Source organism: Octopus bimaculoides, chromosome 11, assembly GCF_046866305.1.
Source record: "Octopus bimaculoides isolate indiv1 chromosome 11, ASM4686630v1, whole genome shotgun sequence".
NCBI lineage: Eukaryota > Metazoa > Mollusca > Cephalopoda > Octopoda > Octopodidae > Octopus > Octopus bimaculoides.
In genome coordinates, this window is record NC_142938.1 from 21680245 (window position 1) to 21702054 (window position 21810).

General features: G+C 36.2%; 1 protein-coding gene across 2 annotated transcripts in view; it reads left to right on the forward strand.

Moving 5' to 3' along the window:
• Positions 1 to 5157: 5157 nt before the first annotated feature.
• LOC106878229 (uncharacterized) overlaps positions 5158 to 21810 on the forward strand; it is an 83865-nt gene continuing 67212 nt past the window's right edge. The window contains exon 1 of one of the 2 annotated variants that reach the window (XM_052971590.2): positions 5158 to 5229. The gene's annotated coding sequence lies outside the window, so the exon portion shown is untranslated. Of the gene's footprint in view, positions 5230 to 6844; positions 7031 to 21810 lie in introns of those variants that run through there. The other variant, XM_014927386.3, reaches the window with a different exon arrangement.

A 21810-nucleotide genomic window follows, 5' to 3' on the forward strand; every position in this document is an offset into this window, starting at 1 on the left:
AACCCATGCTAGCATGGAAAGCGGACGTTAAACGATGATGATGATGATGATGAAACATAATGACAAAATAGCTGCTACATATATATGTATGTTATAAAAATATACTGCAATATCAAAGCAGACTGTAAAAGAAATTAAACAAAAGAAGCCAGTAAAGTATGTTTAAGGTTATTCCCAATTATGAAATTATCAACCAGTAATAAAAGATTATTACTTAAAGTTTTGCAAATCATCATCATCATCATTGTTGTCTTCGTTGTCACCATTGTCGTCCTTGTCACCATGGTGGTGGTGGTGGTGATTGTTGTCATCGGCATTGTCATCGTCATTATCATCATCACCACCGTCATCACTGGTTTCATCATCATCATAATCATCAACAACACCACCATCATCACCATTTACTGTTCATTTTCCATGCTGGCTTGGGTTGGACAATTTGATAGGAGCTGGCAAGCCAGAAAACTGTGCTAAGGTCTATTGTCTGCTCTGGCATGGTTTCTGCAGCTGGATGCCCTTCCCAACACCAATCACTTCAAAGAGCATACAGAGTAATTTTTACATGGCACCAGCTATCAAATTCAGATTCTATATAATCATTGGTGCCAAAAATGATCTGCCATTCCTTGCTGTGTCGACTTTTCCTCTGCATCTCATTATATATCTTTCTAATTTTGGCACAAAGCCAGAAATTTTGAGGAGGGGGAGAGGCAAGTTGACTGCATAAATCCCAGTCCTCAAATTTTATTAACATCAGAAGGATGAAAGCTGAGTCAACTTTGGCAGAACTTAAGTTCAAAGCTGACAGAACCAGAGCAAATGCTGCTAAGTATTTTGTCCAACATGGTAAATAACTCTGCCAGCTTGCTGCCTCTGCATCCCATAATATTGGTTTCAAATTTTGGCACAAGGCCAGTAATTTCGTGGGAAAGGGTTAGTCAATTACATTGACCCCAGTACTCAGTTGGTACTTATTTTATTGACCCTGAAAAGATAAAAACAAGGAGAATACTTTGGCTGGATACGGCTGGTTTAAATGCTGAAGGGTTAAATCTCATCACTGATTTTAGATTTGTTCCATCTGTACCATCAGGTACTTGAAAATACTACAGCAAAATGTATTCTTTCAAGTCCATTGTATTTACATAAATAGTTTTTCCTTCCTTTGATATCAGCTGTTCAATATCCAAGGTGATTATAAAAAAAAAACATAGGAGTTTCATCTATATTTCCTATATGTTCAAGTCAAAGATCATACTGTTTTTTGCTTTGCTTCAAAATAAAACTGTGAAATGAAATGTATCTTATTTTTCTATGTTACATCCTGCTAAGGTCAACTTTGCTTTTCATCCTTTTAGAGTTGGTAAAATAAATACCAGTTGAGTGCCGGGTCGATGTACTTGGTTTGTCTCTCCACCTCAAAATTGGTGGCCTTGCACCAAATTTAGAAAGAATATTTTAACTCACATCATAGTTTCTGGCATATTTTGGTTTATTGTCAAAGACTAAGCCCATGTCTCACCAAAAAAACCCCCAAAAAACCCCAAAAAAACAATGGATCCATTCATTAGAAGCTTTAAATAATGGATTAAGAGACATCTTGGCAGTCTTTGATCTTATTTGCTCAATGTAACCCTCACTCCTCCGGTCAGTAACCCCGTTTAACAGTTTCTTTTCCATTTCTGGATATAGAGCCAGCTTCCGTTGACATGCCATCTTTGTCTTTGGCATTTCTAATAAAGGTTTGCTTTGCTTTCTCTGATGTCTCATAAAATTCTCTGTTACTAAAAACTCTCTCTCTCTCTCTCTCTCTCTCTCGGCAGCTCTGTTACCATTAGCTTCTGCAAATTCCACAACTTTTTGAAAGCAGCAAATACAACACAATTGTTTTCTCTTTACACTAGTAATTGCCGTTATTACAACATTTGACATGGAATAAAATGTCACACTTTTGAACCGTTCACTTTGGCAATTTATAGCCTTTTTGTGGGTGTGGCATCAAACATTTATGGCCTTTTTTTTTTCTGGTGATGTGAGAAGAAAAAATATAATTTTGTCTAAAAATAAAATGCAACCTTATTTTTCATTTTGTCAGCCCCTGTAAGAAGCTAATAGAAAAAAAAAATCTGTAACAAATTTTCTGCAAGTAAGTATTTTTGATTAAAATATCTATTTCAAGTCACAAAATGCATTTTTACAGAGTGAGTTGCAAACATATGTTTACTTGGCTCCACAGTAATTAGAGATAATAATGATTTATTTTATGATTTCTTCTAATAGTAATAATCTTTTCTACCAAAGGCACAAGTCCTGGAATTTTTGGGGAGGGAGATTGTTATCTATTTCAGCTGATACTTATTCTATCAACCCCAAAAGGATAAAAGGCAAAGTTGATCTCTGTGGAATTTGAACTCTGAATGTGAAGATAGATGAAATACTGCTAAGCATTTTGTCTGGAGTGCTAAAATTTCTGTCAGCATAATAATAATAATAATAATAATAATAATAATAATAATAATAACCTATTTGAAAATGATATCAGGCTTACCATCCCTACAGGAAGTGCAAAAAATCGTGTTAACTGGAACAACTCATGTACTGAGAAGAGCATTATCGCTGTGAAAACAACATGCATTCATGAATTCTTTTTATTTATTAATTTTTTTTTTTTTTAATACATATTTTGCCTGTGAATTTGCGTGTGTAAATTGAGAATGCATACAATGAGCTTCTCTGCCCTAGGTGTACGGAAAACACTCGGCAATAACTAGAAGAAAATTTGAAGAAAGAAGAAAAAATAATAATAATAGTAACTAGTGAGACCCATGAATATTTTACGCAATTAATGATAAACCTATTGGGTTATTTCTGAAAACTCCATCCAAAAAACCTGAAAGCGTATCCTGTGTTGTGTCTGTATGGAAAGATAGTCACTCATCTACATCTCATTGAAAAGTGAAAGAAATTGGAATACAATGATTACTTAATGCACTTTATATATACTCTTTATATATTTTATGCACAATTTTATAGACTTAATACACAACACTAATAAAATATATATTCACTCTTATTTTTCTATTTTTCCTGTAAACAAAAAAAAAATATATATATATATATATCCCACACATATGATACAACCTTTAGTGAAATTTGAAATTGCATATATCTGCCATGTAAATGAGCATGAATATTTCACAGAATTTCACTTATGCACATGCATTAAATGACAGGTGATATAAAAACTTAGTTCAATTAAAAAAATACACTTTTCACTATCCAATCACCACCACCACCACCATCATCATCTCTCTTTCCCCCCTCTCTCTCTTTCTCCCTCTCTCTCCCTCTCTCTCTCTCTCCCTCTCTCTCTCTCTCTCTCCCTCTCTCCCTCCTCTCCCTCTCTCTTCCCGCTCTCTCTGCTTTTCTTTAGCCTCACCATCAGAACATCACCCCTCTACTAAAATTCTATTTTTAACTCTCCTCCTCTATATCATCACTACCTTCAGCTAACATTTTTAACCATGTAATAAATATTACATTCCTCCTACCTCACATCATGGGTGCTTCTCTCTCCCTCTTTTTCTTTCTCCATCTTTCAGTCTCACTCTTCACCTTATCCTCTTATCCTCTCTCCTTTTTCTTTCTTCTCTCTTTCTCTTCAACTAATCATATGAAAGTGTTACAATTACATTCCCTCTACCTCACATCATGGACACTTCTCTCTCCCCTTTTCATTCTCTTTCTTTTTCTTTAATTATGTGAAAGCTTTACCAACAGGCTAAATAACAGAATGACAAGCAGAATTATTATAAGGTCATGATAATAATAATAATGATGATAATAATAATAATAATGATGAGACGCAGGAGTGGCTGTGTGGAAAGTAGCTTGGTTACCAACCACATGGTTCCGGGTTCATTCCCACTGCATGGCATTTTGGGCAAGTGTCTTCTACTATAGTCTCGGGCTGACTAAAGCCTTGTGAGTGGATTTGGTAGACAGAAACTGAAAGAAACACGTCTCATATATGTATATATATGTGTATGTATATACATATGTTTGCATTCTGTGTTTGTCCCACCAACATCGCTTGACAACCAATGGTGGTGTGTTTACGTCCCCGTAACTTAGAGGTTCAGTTTAAGACACCAATAGAATAAGTACTAGGCTTACAAAGAATAAGTCCTGGAGTTGATTTGCTCGACTAAAGGTGGTGCTCCAGCATGGCCACAGTCAAAATGACTGAAACAAGTAAAAAAGAGTAAAAGAGTATAATAATGATTTCTTTTATTTGCCACCAGGGCAAAGGATGAAGGGACAATACAAAAACAGATACAAAGCGTGAGGGTTTACATATGATGGAATGATAAACAAATAGTATACATAATATGCATTAGAAGGAGGAAAGAATACATAGTATATAACACTAGAAGAAAAGGGGGGAAAAAAAGTGACATTGATATCAGGTCCCCCTGATACAAGAGGATCTTTTGGGATAATTGAGGAACCCCACCATCCAATACCAAAGATGAGTGCCCTCTCTAACTCCTTTCTTCTGATTCACAAGTCTGCACTGTGAGTGGTACCATTCACTCTTCCCATTTTCACAACTTCCACCCACCTTTTCATAAGTTCACTCGAGGACAGCACTTCCCTCTTCACCCTCACTTTCCTTTTCAAGTGAAACTTGAAAAAGTCGATGAGGTCTTTATCAAAATGGAATGTTTCTATCCTCACTTTTTTCAGCCTCGTCCACCAGACAAACTCTTTCTTCATAGCCACCAGACCAAGGAAAACTGCCTTGCCTGCCTGCCCAAAGCCTTGCGAGTGGATTTGGTAGACGGAAACTGAAAGAAGCCCGTCGTATATATACATGTGCGTGTGTATATCTGCATTTGTCCCCACCACCGCTTGACAACTGGTTTTGGTGTGTTTACGTCCTCGTAGCTTTGTAGGTCAATAAAAGAAACTGATAGAATAAATACCAGAATTAAAAAATAAGTACCGGGGATCGATTCGTTCGGCTAAAAAAAAAAATACTTGAAGGTGGTGCCCCAGCATGGCCGCAATCTACTGAGACAAGTAAAAGATAAAATAATTTAAATTCTAGGGTTGTCTCCCTTACTTTTTTCCCCTCCTCTCATTCAATTAGAATGTCACCTCCCACTTGGCTCATGACATGAAATGTTAGTTACCACGTTAACATTAAAGTAACAGTAAAGTATTGTAGGTTTTCTTTTTGTGCTTTAGAAATCAATACTTATATTCATGTATTCCGTTTTGATCAGCTTTTGCAATATTTTTCTTTTTGCTTTGCCTCAACGGCGTTTATTATTATTTTTTATTGTGAACACAACGTTATAAACGGACACATAAATGTTTTATAACTCGTCTGTTTTACAATACATGTTTAACCATAATTAATAACAATCTCTTGTCCTACAACGTTAAGAATGAGGGCTACTACTTCAATATTAAAGTAATAATCAAAAACCGGCATTCATTTAAACGACTATACATTTTCGTCATTTTTTTTGTCTCATGTTTTTGCTATAAATCAATATTTATATACGACATGAATTCTAATTTGGCATTTAATTTTTTTCATTTTTACGAGTTGTTATCATATAGTTGATATACGAATTATAAATCCTTTATATTTTGCATACTTATTTCCATGAGCGCAGCATGGTCAAATGGTTAAGCAATTTGTTCCATAATTACAAGGTCCAAGGTTTGATTTCATTGAGTGGCGTGTTGGGCAATTATAACGGAAACAATATTGATAGGACCTCGTTGGATGGGTGTCCAGTTTTGTTGCTCCCCATTAAAAATTACGTTGATACATGTATCTGTCGTATATTTAGCCATTTATACCAAGCATGGGCAACCTTTTTCGAGAAGCGGAACGCATGAGATATTAACTCATAGTCATGTAGGCCGCACTACAAAAAACACTTCGAGATAATTTTTCCTTAGGTATACTATTCAGAAAGTCCTGCGAGCCACAGGTTACCCACAACTCGTTTATCACGCTAATGTAATAAGCCGGTAGTTCTCAGTTGATCGAAGAAGTAAATACTCATCGTCGACATCGACGGAAATTAATTTTACTTCATATCTTTGTCATTTACAATTATCTTAATCGTGCTATATTACTTTTGGGTAATCTTCAAGTTTAGGGGGATAAAAAAAATAAATTGAAATATTCAAGGGAAGTAACTGAACGTCTTACCAGTATTCTCCGTACATCTCTGTTTATAAATAAATCACACACGTGATTTGATTGACGTTAGGATTAGGGTTAGGGTGTGATTTATTTATAAACAGCTAGAAGAAAACGGATAATACTGGTAAGTCGTTCAGTTATTTCCCTTGAATATTTTTATTTATTTTTTTATCCCCCTAAACTTGAAGATTACCTTACTTTTGTATAGATAGATAGAGTGGCTGTGTGGTAAGTAGCTTGTTTACTAACCACAGGGTTCTGGGTTCAGTCCCACTGCGTGGCACCTTGGGCAAGTGTCTTCTACTATAGCCTCGGGCCGATCAAAGCCTTGTGAGTGGATTTGGTAGACGGAAACTGAAAGAAGCCCGTCGTATATATGTATATGTGTTTGTCCCCCCAACATCACTTGACAACCGATGCTGATGTGTTTACGTCCCCGTAACCTAGCGGTTCGGCAAAAGAGACCGATAGAATAAGTACTAGGCTTACACAGAATAAGTCCTAGGGTCGATTTGCTCGACTAAAGGCGGTGCTCCAGCATGGCCACAGTCAAATGACTGAAACAGGTAAAAGAGTAAAGAGATAGATAGGAATCTCTTAGTATCTCTAATTCTGTTGCCTGTTGCGGCAGTTTTTATTAGTGTGAGTTATGCCCCTTGATTCGGTCGCTTTCCTCACTTGTTAGTAAATAGATTGAAGCAATGTGACTTCTGCTAAGGCGAACGGGGAGCTGATGTAGGCTCGTTGTAGCAGACTTAAACCTGAGCCACGGACACATAGCTGACATTCTCCTACAGGGTAAGCAGCAAATAAACACTTGTTTCTTTCATTCTGCATATTTTATACCTGACCGTCGTCCCGCTTTCTACACAGAATTCTGCTCTGCATCATTTCGTTAATTGATGAACTTTGTGTGAAAATAAATAAATAAATAAATAAATAATATACCAGGTGCTTCTTTCCGATCCTTCGTTTTATGTCTAGAATTGAGGAGCGCTGCCGCACTGTCACCTCTACCAACAACAACAACACCAATCGCAATATGAATGATAGTTGTAACACATTTTCTATCGTTATCTTTAAATATGAAAGAGAAAAACCTCATCGATTGTTATTTTTTCATTTAAAAAAAATCTAATTTAGAACACACATAATTTCTTTTATCAACCCAGGACTTGGTATTTTAACATTAATCACTTTATTATATTTTTTCGATTCTCGTTTCAAAACATTTCATTTCGTTTACCGCAGTAATTTTTTTTTTCGGGAAAGGCATAAACATATTAATTCCTCATTCTGTGTATAGTAAATTAGGTATTTTTTTTTTTTCCAATGAAATTAGTATTCTTTTTCCAAGTCGGAATAAATGCTTTGTGGTATTCCTCCCGACACTTTACGTTCTGAGTTCAAATTCGGCCGCGGCTAACGTAATAAGCACCAGTTGAGCACGGAGGTAATTTAATCGACTAGCCCCCCCCCCCCCCCCCCCCCATCAAATTTCAGGCCCCTTTTGCCTATTGCAGAAAGGATCGCCCTAGTGGCCAATAAATGAAATATTATTTATTATTATTTAAGCGGCAAACTAGCAGAATCCTTGATGCATCAGACAAAATACTTAGCGGTCGTTTCTTGTCTTTTTTCTTTTCTATTCTTTTCGTTATGAGTTCAAATCCAGCCACAGATCCTTTCGGGGTCGATAAAATAAGTACAAGTTAGAGCTCCAAGGCCGATGCTTTATCGACTCACTTCAAAATTGCTGGCCTTATGCCAAAAGTTATTATTATTATTATTCCAAAACACTCTTAAGATCATGGGTGAATACAAAGGAGAGGGTTAACTGAAACGGTATTTTACGTCTTTTTGTGCCCCCTCTTACTCCTGAATAGGATTATAGATAAAAATGAAATACACGTTGCATATGTCTATTCTACTACCCAGGTGCGGCTCCGTTCATTCAGGTATAAGCAGGAGAGTATATACCCTATATCTCTGTACTTTTACTATCATGTTTGTGTTTTATTAGAAAAGCTGTTACTATTACTATCCTAGAAGATGGTGGTTCGACGGCAGAACAGTAGTGCGTCGGACTTAATGCATTACAAAAAATAAATTTTGCCCTTCAGCTCTCTGTGTTATCCTCCAAAATTTGCGATGTGTACTAATATAACAATTGATAATGGTTTCTAATTATTGGCACAAGCCGGCAATTTTGAGGGGAAGAGATTCGTCGATACCATTGACCCCCACTACTTGATTGGCAATTTGTTTTATCGACCCGGAGGGATGAAAGACAAAGATGACCTCGGCAGGTGTGGAACTGTAGAGATAAAGCCGCCTGAAGCAAATTCACAACCTGACTTCGGTTTCGATTTTTGACTAACTTACGTAGCCAAGCTAGGCATCAACGTCACGACGCAATCTTTTATATCTCCCAGGAATCTGTGGCTACAACACTTAATCAAAAGAATTTTATTTTCCTCTTATCGGCAGAATCATGAGAGCGTCGACAAAATTGCTTTGCGGTATATGTTACAGCTCTTTACGTACTGTATTCAAATAATGCTGAGCACAGCTTTACGCCGATAAAGTAAAGTACCGGTCAAGTACTAGAGTCGATATTTAAGAACGTTTCCTTCTCCTCAAATTTCTGGCTTTGACCTTATTATTATTTGACGATATAAAAATAATTAGAAAACGAAAAGTTCAGTTTAACAGTCCACTTTCGATTCCCAGTGGTGCTTACATAGCTAATGTGAAAACAGATAGATAGCTAGTGTGTGTGTGAATGAGAGAGAGAGAGAGAGAACACTGTTAGCAACTTTTAATTTTTCCTTCACTTTCGTTGTCAACTCTTTCTAAATGAATAAACGTTTCAACCCTATCTTCACTCTTAAATCACTAGCTGCCATGAAAAAGGCGTATATGGATATCACATAATTCCATATATCGTCTGAGATAAAACCCGAAGCCTTGTGCATAGTAAGAAAGAAAAAGCAAAATCAATATTTGATAGAATCCCCCAAACCCCGCTTCGGTTAATATTGAATCTTGTTGCTGTTCTGGTACTTAATCTCGCAGTTGTTATACTACATAACTGATGCGTATTACAGGAGGAAAAGCTTGGTTAACTTACAAGGCATGAATAAAATAACGATAACATTATTATTATTCCACTGGGGCAATTAAAATGAACAAAACTATCGAGCATAAAAGATCTTAATAGAAATCGATGCTATAATTCAATTTTATTCATACAATATCGATAGAGTATACAGTTTTGTGTATATAAGATAAAATGTAGAAGAAAATATGCCGCAAGAAGATCAAAAACAATATAGCGAGGGAGCATCTACGTGCCGTTCGATATGCTAGAAACAGCAGTCGAATCTCTCTTAAATAACCATAAAAAAACGACATATTGGATAATATCCGAGAAATATTGTCTGAGAAAAAGACTGGATAGTCGAATATGGAACGCTTTTGCCCATAGAGTTGATCTGGGTGTCCAAACATATTTTGCTGGCAAATCTTAACAATAGTAGAAAATGTGACACTTGTTAGCTTTGTTATTTTGTGATATCGGTGTCTGTGTGTGTGTGAGAGAGAAAGAACTTGGTGGGTTTTTTTTACATATAGATTAAGTTTTTTTTCTTTCTTTCTTGCACATCACACCTCATCACCGAAAAAATGGAAGCAGCTGAAAACTCAACAGCTTGAAAACAAAGTGAAAAAATACAGAATAGGGTGTTACTGAAGTGATAACATATAAAGATGTAATTCTTGTTTATAGAAAACACGGCAAAAATGAGGACATATGTCAATGGAATCGATAATCGTTCATTATTGATACTTCTTTTTATAGGCTATTGGAAGGTTAAATACAAAAGCTATCTGTAACATAATAGTTTTATTATTGCTATTATAATTTTCATACGCAACTCTACCAAGAGTGGTCGGCTGTGCGCGCGCGTCTATCGATGGTTATGCAGTTTATAGTTAAGTGTTGCGTCGCCCCACCTCCTCTCTTTTCGCTGTTCTCTCTCTCTGCTGTTGTAGATTTATTCATGCATACAATTTCTATAGCAAAGTGCTATAAAAATGGTTTATTTCGAGCTGAATTATTACTCCCAGATATTGCTCCTTCCCCACCATGCATCATTCATACAACCACTTCACTTCGCAGCCCCGCAAATCTTGCTTCATCCTTCTCTCTCTCTTTCTCTTTCAACACACACACATACACTTTATATACATATATATATATATATATATATATATATATATATATATATATATATATATATATATATATATATATTTATTTGTCGGGAGTTTGGCATTCACTTGTTCGAGGTTATCTTGTTTATTCTTCGTAAACAAGTACACATAACAACATGTGTATGTGCGCGCACGCGAACGTGTGTATGTGTGTGAAAAAGAGACAGAGAGAGAGAGAGAGGAAAAAATCAAAGAGACAAAGAGGCAATTTCGAAAAGACTAGTTTCAAAATAACAGCAGCAGATTTCAGTCCAATCTCTGCGTGCTGTTGCGTATTTATTTGCGTGTGTCGCACGCACAGAAGACACTTAATTGCCCTTTCTCGCTCCCTCGTCGTGCGTCTTCCGTGTGCACTGCACGCAAACAAAACAAATTACACAAACACACGCGTCCATACATTGACGTTGGCAGAGCATATATATACACACTGCTACTGTAGTTTGAAACTACTCTTGTCCGTGTCTCTCCTATATCCATCCCCCTCACTCTCTCTATCTTTCCATTATTTTCTCCTTCCTCTCTCTGATCCTGTGATCGATTGTTGGCAAGTGAGTGTTGACAAATGATCATGTTCATTGATTACCGAGCAACAGTATTCAATTAGTTATTTTGCTACTCCTGCACACACACTGTTTATATTTCATTCATCCTACAGTTTTTGTTTATATTCTCCCTCCACCTTTTCTAACTATTTTCACCGCAACTATTTTCGTTCTTTCTTTCTCCCTCTCTTTCTCTAACATATAAGTTGTTGGAGGAAGGTGTGTGTGTATATATATACACATAAATATGTATATACCCACCTCCCTCCTACAACTTACCTTTGCTACTTCTCCCTCCCTCTTACTACCATCCCCTTACAACTCTATGGCTACTTCACTCTTCCCCCTCTCTCTTTCTCTCTCTCTCTTTCTCTATCTCTCTCTTTCTTTCTTTCTCTCTCTCTCTCTCTCTCTCTCTTTCTCTCTAATTATTTCGTTCTCTACTACTATACCCTTTTACTATTACTCTGTCCTCTCGATGAGCGAACAGCAGGGACAGACGTAATCCTCGAGGCAGCTAAACGTGCTGGAAATGACAATCAAAATTTACAGATCACATTGCTATTTTAAGAAAGGAAGGACACACAAGGTAGCATGATCCTAGATGCACTACATCTGCAAATAAGATGGAATAGTCACTACAGAAATCATTGTTTACAACTTCAAGTTAAAACCGGTTCACTTCACTTCTGGTGTTAATATCAATGAGGAAAGAATTCCTGCAGCAACATTCTGTATCTCTCCTACTAGAAACATAAGTTCTTTTGCCTAGCCAAGAGAGGCTAAAGATAGGGGTTCGACAAAGTCATGAAGATATTGGAGTCAGTAGAGTGAATGTTAGACTAAATTACTTGTTCCTTTCCATTCTCTGTTCTGAGTTCAAATTCCACTGCTGCCCACACTGCAGTTCTATAAATACCTGTAACATTCTGTGGTGTTTCAAATGACTAAAGCACCCATAAAACATTGCAGCAGTTTTGTATAAATCCCATATTAACTGTTGTTGTTTAAATTAGGTCAGCTTTGGTCAAGCAGAACTATAATCAAAAAGCTCTATCACCATCCCATATTAGCTTTTTGATTTCTGAGATTGCATCATGAGCTATAGATGGTAAGGTATAGTCTGAAGGTAATTTGGTTGCTATGTGTAGCAAGTTGTGTGACCACCTATAGGCTCCTTCACTGATTAAGGCACAAGGCTAAGGAATATTGGATTGAACCAACGTTATATTACTGGTATATATTATATTGAGTATTACAATGACAAAAGTTTGAGTTAACCCTTCAGGAATTTCATCATTTTAATGTCTACTTTTTCATGCTTGCATTGGTCAGATAGAATTTATTGCAGATTTTCTACAGCTGGATGCCCTCTCTCTCACCAACCCTAACCAGTTTCCAAGCAAGTTAATATTTCCCTATGAACAGACATGTTTTTGCAGATTATTAGAAACAAATGACACTGCTTGTAGGACAGTGAAATTAATTTAGATGCTTAACATGGTGTTAAGAAAAGGTGATGCAAACGTTCACACAAATGCATGCATACTTACATACATACATGCATGTGTATAAATACACACACAAGCATGCAACATGTTTTTTTCAGTTTTCGTCAACCAAATTTGCTCATGAAGCTTTAGTTAACACAGGGCTATAGTACAAGATATTTAAGTTGTCGTGTCGTCAGACTGACCCTGATACTCTTTTGCTTGGGAAGCAAACTTCTTAACCTCAATTAATATATCTATCTTCTACTTGTTTCACTCATTAAACTGCAGCCATTCTGGGGCACTACCTCGAAAGTTTAGTTGAACAAATCGATCCCAGTACTTGTTTTTTAAAGCCTGGTGCTGGTTTATCGGTCTCTTTTGCTGTACTGCTAAGTTAAAGGAGCATAACCAATACAGCACCAGTTATTAAGGAGTGAGGACAAACACAAAAGCACTCATACATGATTATGAATGTATGTTTCTGATGCTGGTGGTGGGCACCAGCTTAGTCACAAGAAGTAGGGCAACCCCCATGACTTATTACAGAGCCTCAAAGAGTGGGGAGAAACTTCAAACCAAAGTCATTGTCCATATTTCTACAATTTGTGAACTCTACTGCAGAAACCCCGGGACCAGTTGTTGATGTTAAACCAGACAGCTGAATAAAGCCTTCCACCCCAAATATTTCTTTCAATACAAATTGCTGGCTTTATTTCAATGTATGAAATCATTATTAAAATTCAATTTGAGAGAAGTTGAAGCTGTAAATAGGCTTTTGCTCATATCTCTATTAAGTCTCTATAATATGTGAAGATAAATGAAAGATAATCGAAAGAGACAACTTTTATTTTCCTGTCTGTTATAATAATGATTTCTGAAATTGGCACCGTGCCACAAACTTGTAGTTAACAGTACAGTCGATGGAATCACTCACTGTTGGTACTTATTTTACAAAGCCCAGATAGATGAAAGACAAAGAGAATAAAAGTGATTAGAACAGTAGAGGGTCGAAATTAAATAATTTTAAATGGGCATGGCTTTATATAGAAGCTTGTGCATGGCTGTACCTTGTTTGAGTGTTTTCTATAATTGCTATGGGCTGACCAATGCCATCTGAGGGGATTTGGTAGAGAGAAACTGCAGGGAGCCCATCATGTGTGTGTATGTGTGCGCACACATGTATTGTGAAGGCATGTGGCCCAGTGGTTAGTGGTAGTCAGCTTATGATTGTAAGGTTATGAGTTTGATACCCAGCAATGCATTGTGTTCTTGAGCAAGACACTTTATTTCAGTTGCCCCTGTCCACTCAGCTGGCAAAAATGAGTTTCTACCTGTAATTCAAAGTGCCAGCTTTGTCACATTCTGTGTCATACTGAATCTCGCTGAGAACTGTGTTTAGTGTACATGTATCTGTGGAGCACTCAGCCACTTGCACATAAATTTCATGAGCACGCTGTTCTGTTGATCGGATCAACTGGAACGCTTGTCGTAACCAACCAATCGAGTGCCAGTTATTGTGTATATGTGTGTGTGGCTATATATACTAATTGTGAGTAATAAGATAATATGTACATACAATTAGTAGTCAGGTTGAATTTGTACCTAAACTCCAATTTTAAGAGCAGGGATGTGATAGCTGCTTAGATGAAAATTGGCTAAAGGCAGTGTATTGATTAAGCCAGTATGTGAATAATAGAATTATATACGTGTGCATGTTTATATTCCATGTTGTCACTGCTTGAGTGAAATGGCACCAATATTGACATTCTGAGTTGATATTATGATTGGTTGCTTTATACTTTCAAAACTTGTGGAATAAAGAAAGGGAGAGGAGACGACTGACTGCAGGACCCCACTAGCATGGAAAAACAGGCCTCAAAGAAATGATGAAAGCAGGAACTTAGTCCAGTGGTATACCATTTCAACTGAAAATTTCTTTTTCAGAAGTGCACCAATTATTTGGGGAAAGCAATAGAGAAGAAGATGCTCAGTTGTTGAGTGAGTTAAATCTGCTAAAAGAATGAAACTTTTTGAATAGGGTACATCACTATTTTACTGGCTCATTAACCCATTACCTACCAGTGATCTCATATGAGCTCGCTTAAAAATTACAAATTTCGTAATTATCTGTCAATATTTACACATATCTAACCTTTTTGCTATATCTACTAGGTATATTTCTCTGATATTCAAATGAGGTTTGCTAATTTTTCACCCAATATCTCACTTATTTCTATTTAAAATGTTATTTTGAAATGTTATTTTGATCATTCCAGCGTGTTTCTAAGGCTGTTTTATGCTAGAAATCAAAGTTTCATAAAAAAAATTCCAGTTAATAGAATTATGGGAGGTAATGGGTTAAGTTACAGTTTTTCCAAATTTTCATTCAAGGGGGTTCAATACTCCTCCGTTCTGCATGGGGTGCCAGTTCATCACATAACATGACCCACCATCTGATCTGGGAATTGAGCCCACAAACTTACACTGATGAGTACAACTCCCTAACCACTAGGCCATGCATCCTCACAAACTTTAGAATGATCATGTTCGGACTTTAAGTTGTTTGCTTTTCAGATAAACCTGGTTTCACTTAGTCTTCAAGAACACATCTGCTCTCCCCCACCCCAGCCCATCATCATACAGTGTTTGGCTTTATGGGAAACTCTATAAGAACAAAATACATATGCATATATTTCCATTTTGATCCCCATCATACAGTGTTTGACTCTAAGGGGAACATTATAGAAATAAAATCTGTAAAGTATACAGAGACATGTCGAAAATATATAGACACCATCACAAGATTTATTTCTAGAAACAAAATAATGTAATTTGATTCATTTGAATACTTAATCTAGTATTTATTACACATGCCTAATGCCTTTGTTTTTAGATTTAACTCATTTGAACATCGTATTAATAGTGTCCACACAAATGGAACGATATAATGAGGAGTGTCTATTTACTTTTGAGATATTTGTACATTGCTGATGTCCAGTCTGTCAATGTAAGACTTGGGTGGTGGCTGAAACTGAAGATGAGTAAAATCGGAATCAGTTTGCTGAATTACAGTTTTGATTCTTCACAGTTGAATGGAAATAGTTTAACAACCCAACATAGAATTTAAATTTGGTTTTGATGTTGCTATTAATGTTCAAGCTAATTTAGCATGTGTGTGTGTTTTGCATAGTGTGTGTTTTGTGCTTATATATAGTGACTCAACTTAAAATGGGTTAAATATTGTTGTTTAACCCTAGGCTGGCTCTGATTGAACAGGTTTTTAATCAAATATGTTTCTGTTGTGACTATTTGGTCTTATTTTAAAGTTTACATTAATCAGTGTTCTTCCTTTATTTTTTTTTTTTAGTGTGATAGTAAGATATGATTTGAAGGAGATTTGGCTGCTATTTCAAGCAGGTTGATTGACAATATATTGGCTCTGAGAGACCTAATGTTTTATGGTGGGTCCTTATATCCTCAACCTGTGAAGGAAGAAAGGAATGGTCCAACTTGGAGTGAAGTGATCATAGAAAATCGAGAACTCTGGAGGTACTTCTTCTGTTGGTACATCCCCATAACTTAGCAGTTTGGCAAAAGAGACCAATAGGATAAGTACCAGGCTTACAAAGAATAAGTCCGGGGGTCGATTTGTTTGACTAAAGGCTGTGCTCCAGCATGGCTGCAGTCAAATGACTGAAACAAGTAAAAGAATTCACATTTACGAATGAAGCTTGAAAGAAATTTTGCATGTCTTGATAAAATTTCTCACAGAATCTCAACCCAGCAACATATTCTTTTATTGGTACTTCTTTCCCTATCCTGTTCCAATCCCATGTTTCCAGAAGCACCACCACCTCTAAATAATTACCACCAGGGATTTATGTCTGGTGGAATAGTAAGAATCTTTTGCAAGCTTGGTAAGATAATGTAAGGAACATACAGCAAAATATAAGGGGTAGAAAAACTATTTGAGTGAATAGTGGGAGAGACATGGTTTTGTATGTATGTATGTGTGTGTGGGGGCGCAGGCGTTATATATGTATGTGTGTGTATAAAAGCGTGTATGGGTTGTGTATGATGCCTGTGCATGTGTATGAGTATGCAAAGGCTACATGATGTGTGTGTGTGTGTGCACATGTGTGAAGTTGTATGCTGTATGTGTGAGGTGTTTGTGTGTGTGTGAAGTCGTATGATGTATGTGTAAAGTATCTTGTGTATGTGATAATGTGATGCACTTCACAGTGTTTGTGTGTGTGTGCATGGGTAAGTGTTTGATGAATGAGCATGTATGAGAGTAAGAGGAATGTATGGCATATATATATATGTATGGTGTGTATATTTGGTCATGGGTCTCTGTAGAATGTATAGTGTGCATGTGTATATGTATGCATTGGTGTTATGGTGTGTCTGCTTGATAGTGTGTTTATGTGGGATGTGTGGTGTATAGGAGTGTTATGGTAGATGTGTGTGTGTGTTTATGTGTATATGGTGCGTGTGTGTTTGTGTGACATGTCTAATAATGAGAGATTGTTAGATATTTGCTTGATTTTCAATGAGTGAACGCAAATATACAGTATCGTGTGTACGTGTGTGTGTGTGTGTGTGTACACATGTTTATTTAACTATTGATTGTGTGTATGTGTGTATATCAAATATATTTTTGTCTGTCTGTTGGCTATGGAAACGATTTTTAGCGAGAGAGAGACAGAGTGTGTGTTGTAGGCTTGTGACTGCATGGTTGAATTTTTTGTGTGTGAATGTATATCATGCATGAAGGTATATATGTATTTGTCTTGCTATCAATTGTAGGTGTGCATGTGTGTGCATATGCTTGTGAACAAATAAATGAGTGACTCTGTGTGTGTGTGTGTGTTATATGAGTGTATTATATATTCCATATATGTTTCTGTTTGACAGGCAATGCAACTATCCATTTAATATGCACGCACACATAAACAAGCATGTACATATACATACATACGTACATACATATGCACACAAATACATGCATGTTCACACGAACATAAACATACTTTTCATATGACATGCCATGATATAAGTTGTTGATGTTGTTTAACCCTAGGTCAAGCTTAATTGAAGAAACCTGCAATCAAGAACATTTCAACAATAGCCAACCTGTTTTTTCTCAGACAGTTTATCTAGGACTACATTTATCCAACATGTCTTTTCTTTATTAAATGGTAAGATGTATAATTAGAAGGAAAATTGGCTGCTGCTTTTAGTGTGTTCAATGACCATGTAGAGGCTCCCTTTGTTAGCTTGTGTTCTCTGTGTGTCTCTGGTACTGTATCTCTTTGTTTTACTCATTTCTTTATACACATATTCTCATGTAGTTATCTGTATCAAAACTTATCACTTCTGATGTAACATATGTCAATATTTTGCTGACAAATCATCTTTTCTTTATAAAATTCCCAAAGACCAAAAAGAAGTGTATATTGAAATATTTGCTATATTTAGTTATGTCTCCTTACATTCTGAGTTCAAATCATGCCTAAATTAACATAACCCTTTATTTTTTTACCCTGGTTCATAACCAGGGTTGATAACATGGTGTATCAGTCAAATACTGAGGTTGATTTAATTGATTATCTCCTTTCCCAAATTATTGACCTAATCGTTTTACTTATATTATTAAAATTGGTGGAATGGTAAAATCACCTGAGAGTCATTATTTGTTCTGGTTCTTAACGCTCTGAGTTTAAATTCCACTAAGATCAACTTTGTCTTTCATCAATTTGGGGTTGATAAAATAAAATACTAGTGAAGTGCTGGGGTTCATTTAATCAAGTCTTCCCCACCTGCAACAAATTTTAGGCCTTTGTCTTGTGGTGAGTGATTGATAAACCATGAAGCATGTCAAAACAATTTCTTTTATTTTAAGCTGGTGAGTGGGCAGAATTCTAAGTGTGTTGGACAAAATGCTTAGCCACATATCTTCCAGCTCTCTACACTCTGAGTTCAACTTCTACTGAGGTCAACTTTGTCTATTATCCTTTTATGGTCGATAAAATAAAGTACCGATCAAATATTGCAGTTGATGTAATCAACTACTCCCCTTTTCACTTAAAATTTCAGGCCTTGTACCTGTAGTAGAAAGAATTATTATTATTATCATCATCATCAAGGCAGTGAGCTGGCAAAATGCTTAGCAGCATTTCATCCATCTTTGTGTTCTGTGTTCAAATTCCGCCAAGGTCAACTTTTCCTTTCATCCTTTTGGGGTTGATAAATTAAGTACTAGTTGAGTACTGGGGTCAATGTAATCGACTAGTCCCCTCCCCCAAAATTTCAGGCCTTGTGCCAGTTGTAGAAAGGATTATTATTATTATTATCATCATCATCATTATCATCATCATTATCATCACATCAGTGGTTTAGTGAAATCAATAGAGCATTAGACAAAATACCTTCTAGTATTTACTTGTGCCCCTATACTTCTGCTGAAAATGTTTTTGCCTTTCACCAAGAAGTTAAGTCCCTGTCAAGTAATGCTGTTTCATCATCATCATCATCATCATTGAAGAAATGATTACAACTGATATATTTAACTAAAGTAGGAATCAGCATTTTTTTTTTTGTAATTGCTTACTTTTGTTTTATTTATATTTGCTGATTGTCCACCTGTATAATAATATATAATATGTCACATGCACAAATATCTACACATAACACCAACCACCACCACTACCACCACCATTGCCATCACTAGCAATATTTATGTAAGCAAAAATTAAACAAATCACGACATAAAAGACTATCTGAAAGCCATCAAAAGCTCAATGAGTTACAAATGCATTAAATTTGGAAAAAAGATTCTAAAAATTGCCCACAGAAGACACATCACTGGTCTATCGATTACTGACCTCAGGTCAGATGTCTCATAATGTTGTTGAAAAATGTGCAGTTAAATACACTACAACATATAAGCTACCCCTCTTCTATTTTAAGTTCAAGTACCATTGTGTCATCTTTGTGTTTCATCTCTCTCTCTCTCTCTCTCTCTCTCCCGAGGCTTCAGAACTATTACTTTACTAAAGAATATGTCTATCCCTACAAAATTGATGCTGTGGACCCTGTGGAAATTCCACATTTTATAAATGCTCGTATTTCTATTTTAAATATATTAGACATATTAAATATACTAGTTTGGGTATGAATACAAAATAAGTATATATGTATACATGCAAAACAAGACAAAACAAAAGGTGGAGACTTTCAGATGATGAATTTTAAAGTATGAATATATAGATATTTATATTAATAAGTCCAACTTACACAGAGTACAAACAACAGAGAAAATTAAAGGGGTGGAAGAAAGGTTTTATAAGTCCAGCAACTGTTTCTGAGAATTTGGAGAGCCATAATAATGTTGGTAGACTATATTTCTATTTTAATGCATAAATTCATAGATTTTCATTACATTGTTTCTTTTGTAAAAGATTTCAATTATCTTTGATTTTGAGGTCGTTGGAAGTATAATAATTTAATTTTGTTTCATTATGTTAAAAACTTCCATTATGTCTTCAATTTTCTTCCATAATTTTTGAGGCTGAAAGTGCAATACTCAATTCGATCTTGTTTCACTGTGTTTAATTATGACAAAAAGTGTTTGCAAGTTTATAATGCACGAACGAGACCAATATTCTGCATTGCAGCAGAACATGGACCAGTCAGACAGTCTGCACTTTAATGCAATGTGTATCACTTAGACATTTTGCACTGTAAGGCAGCATATATCAGATTAGATAAACTACACTGCGATGCATTGTACATCACTTGAATAGTCTGCATTCTAATGCAGATTGTATCATTTGGGTAATCTGCACTATAACGCAATGAATATCAGTTGGACAATCTGCACTTTAATGCAGTGTATACCAGTTGAACAGTCTGCAATTTCCCACAGTATGAGTTAGGAGCTTAACATTATATTGCAGCATGTATTGTTGAATATTTTATTCCAAATACAGTATGTTTGATTTGAAGTAATAAACAAATACATAGATGTCATTACAAATTTTTCTAATTGTCCAACCAGGCAATACCCACAACTACACAACCTTATCCCAGCCACATCACACCACCACCTAAATTCCTTTCCATATTTAGTAGAGAGTTCAATGGACAAACACATCTTGGTAGAAAAACAAAGCTGATAACAAAAGAGGTGACACCATAGTTTTATAACCAAACTAATTTTACATATTTAACAATAGATACTTGTCTCACCAAACTAATTACATTAACTTTTCTCTTTACATCACATTCTGCTCCATACAACTGTCTTAATTTCATTGCATGTCCAGCTTTCTTGTAACTATTTTTATTGTGAGACCCATAAATATCACCATCATAACACACACATCACCCCCATTCTGCCCCAAAATATAATTTGTTTAAAAAATACTTTAAAGAATGTCTCAGGAATCTCATAAAATCATAAATATATCTTAATACTTAGTGCCTGAGAGAATTTTGAAACTGAGCAGAATAATAACAATTGTAAAGCTTAACAAAAACTCAGCCAAAGCAACACTACACAGATCCATCACTCTCCTATGCACAGCACCAAAAATTCTTAAAAGACATTTATATATAAATATATATATATATATATAATTGATCCATGTGGAGGCGCAATGGCCCAGTGGTCAGGGCAGCGGACTCACAGTCATAGGATCGCGGTTTCGATTCCCAGACTGGGCGTTGTGAGTGTTTATTGAGCGAAAACACCTAAAGCTCCACAAGGCTCCGGCAGGGGATGGTGGCGAACCCTGCTGTACTCTCTCACCACAACTTTCTCTCACTCTTACTTCCTGTTTCTGTTGTGCCTGTAATTCAAAGGGTCAGCCTTGTCACGCTGTGTCACACTGAATATCCCCGAGAACTACGTTACGGGTACACATGTTTATGGAGTGCTCAGCCACTTGCACGTTAATTTCACAAGCAGGCTGTTCCGTTGATCGGATCAACTGGAACCCTCGACGTTGTAAGTGATGGAGTGCCAACAACAACAGTTGATCCATACATTCTTCCTTTCAATTCCAAACATCTACCTACAAATAGTACCATCTTAAGGCATAACATACTGGGAAGTTGTCTGGTGGGCTCACAAGTCTAGGGGCTCATTACTAATCTACATATAGTGTGACTTGATGTCAGTAACTAAATACTATAGGTCCCAGTCAATAGCTCTATGCCCTCTTTAAATACTATAGGCTCCAGTGCATTGTTTTGCTTG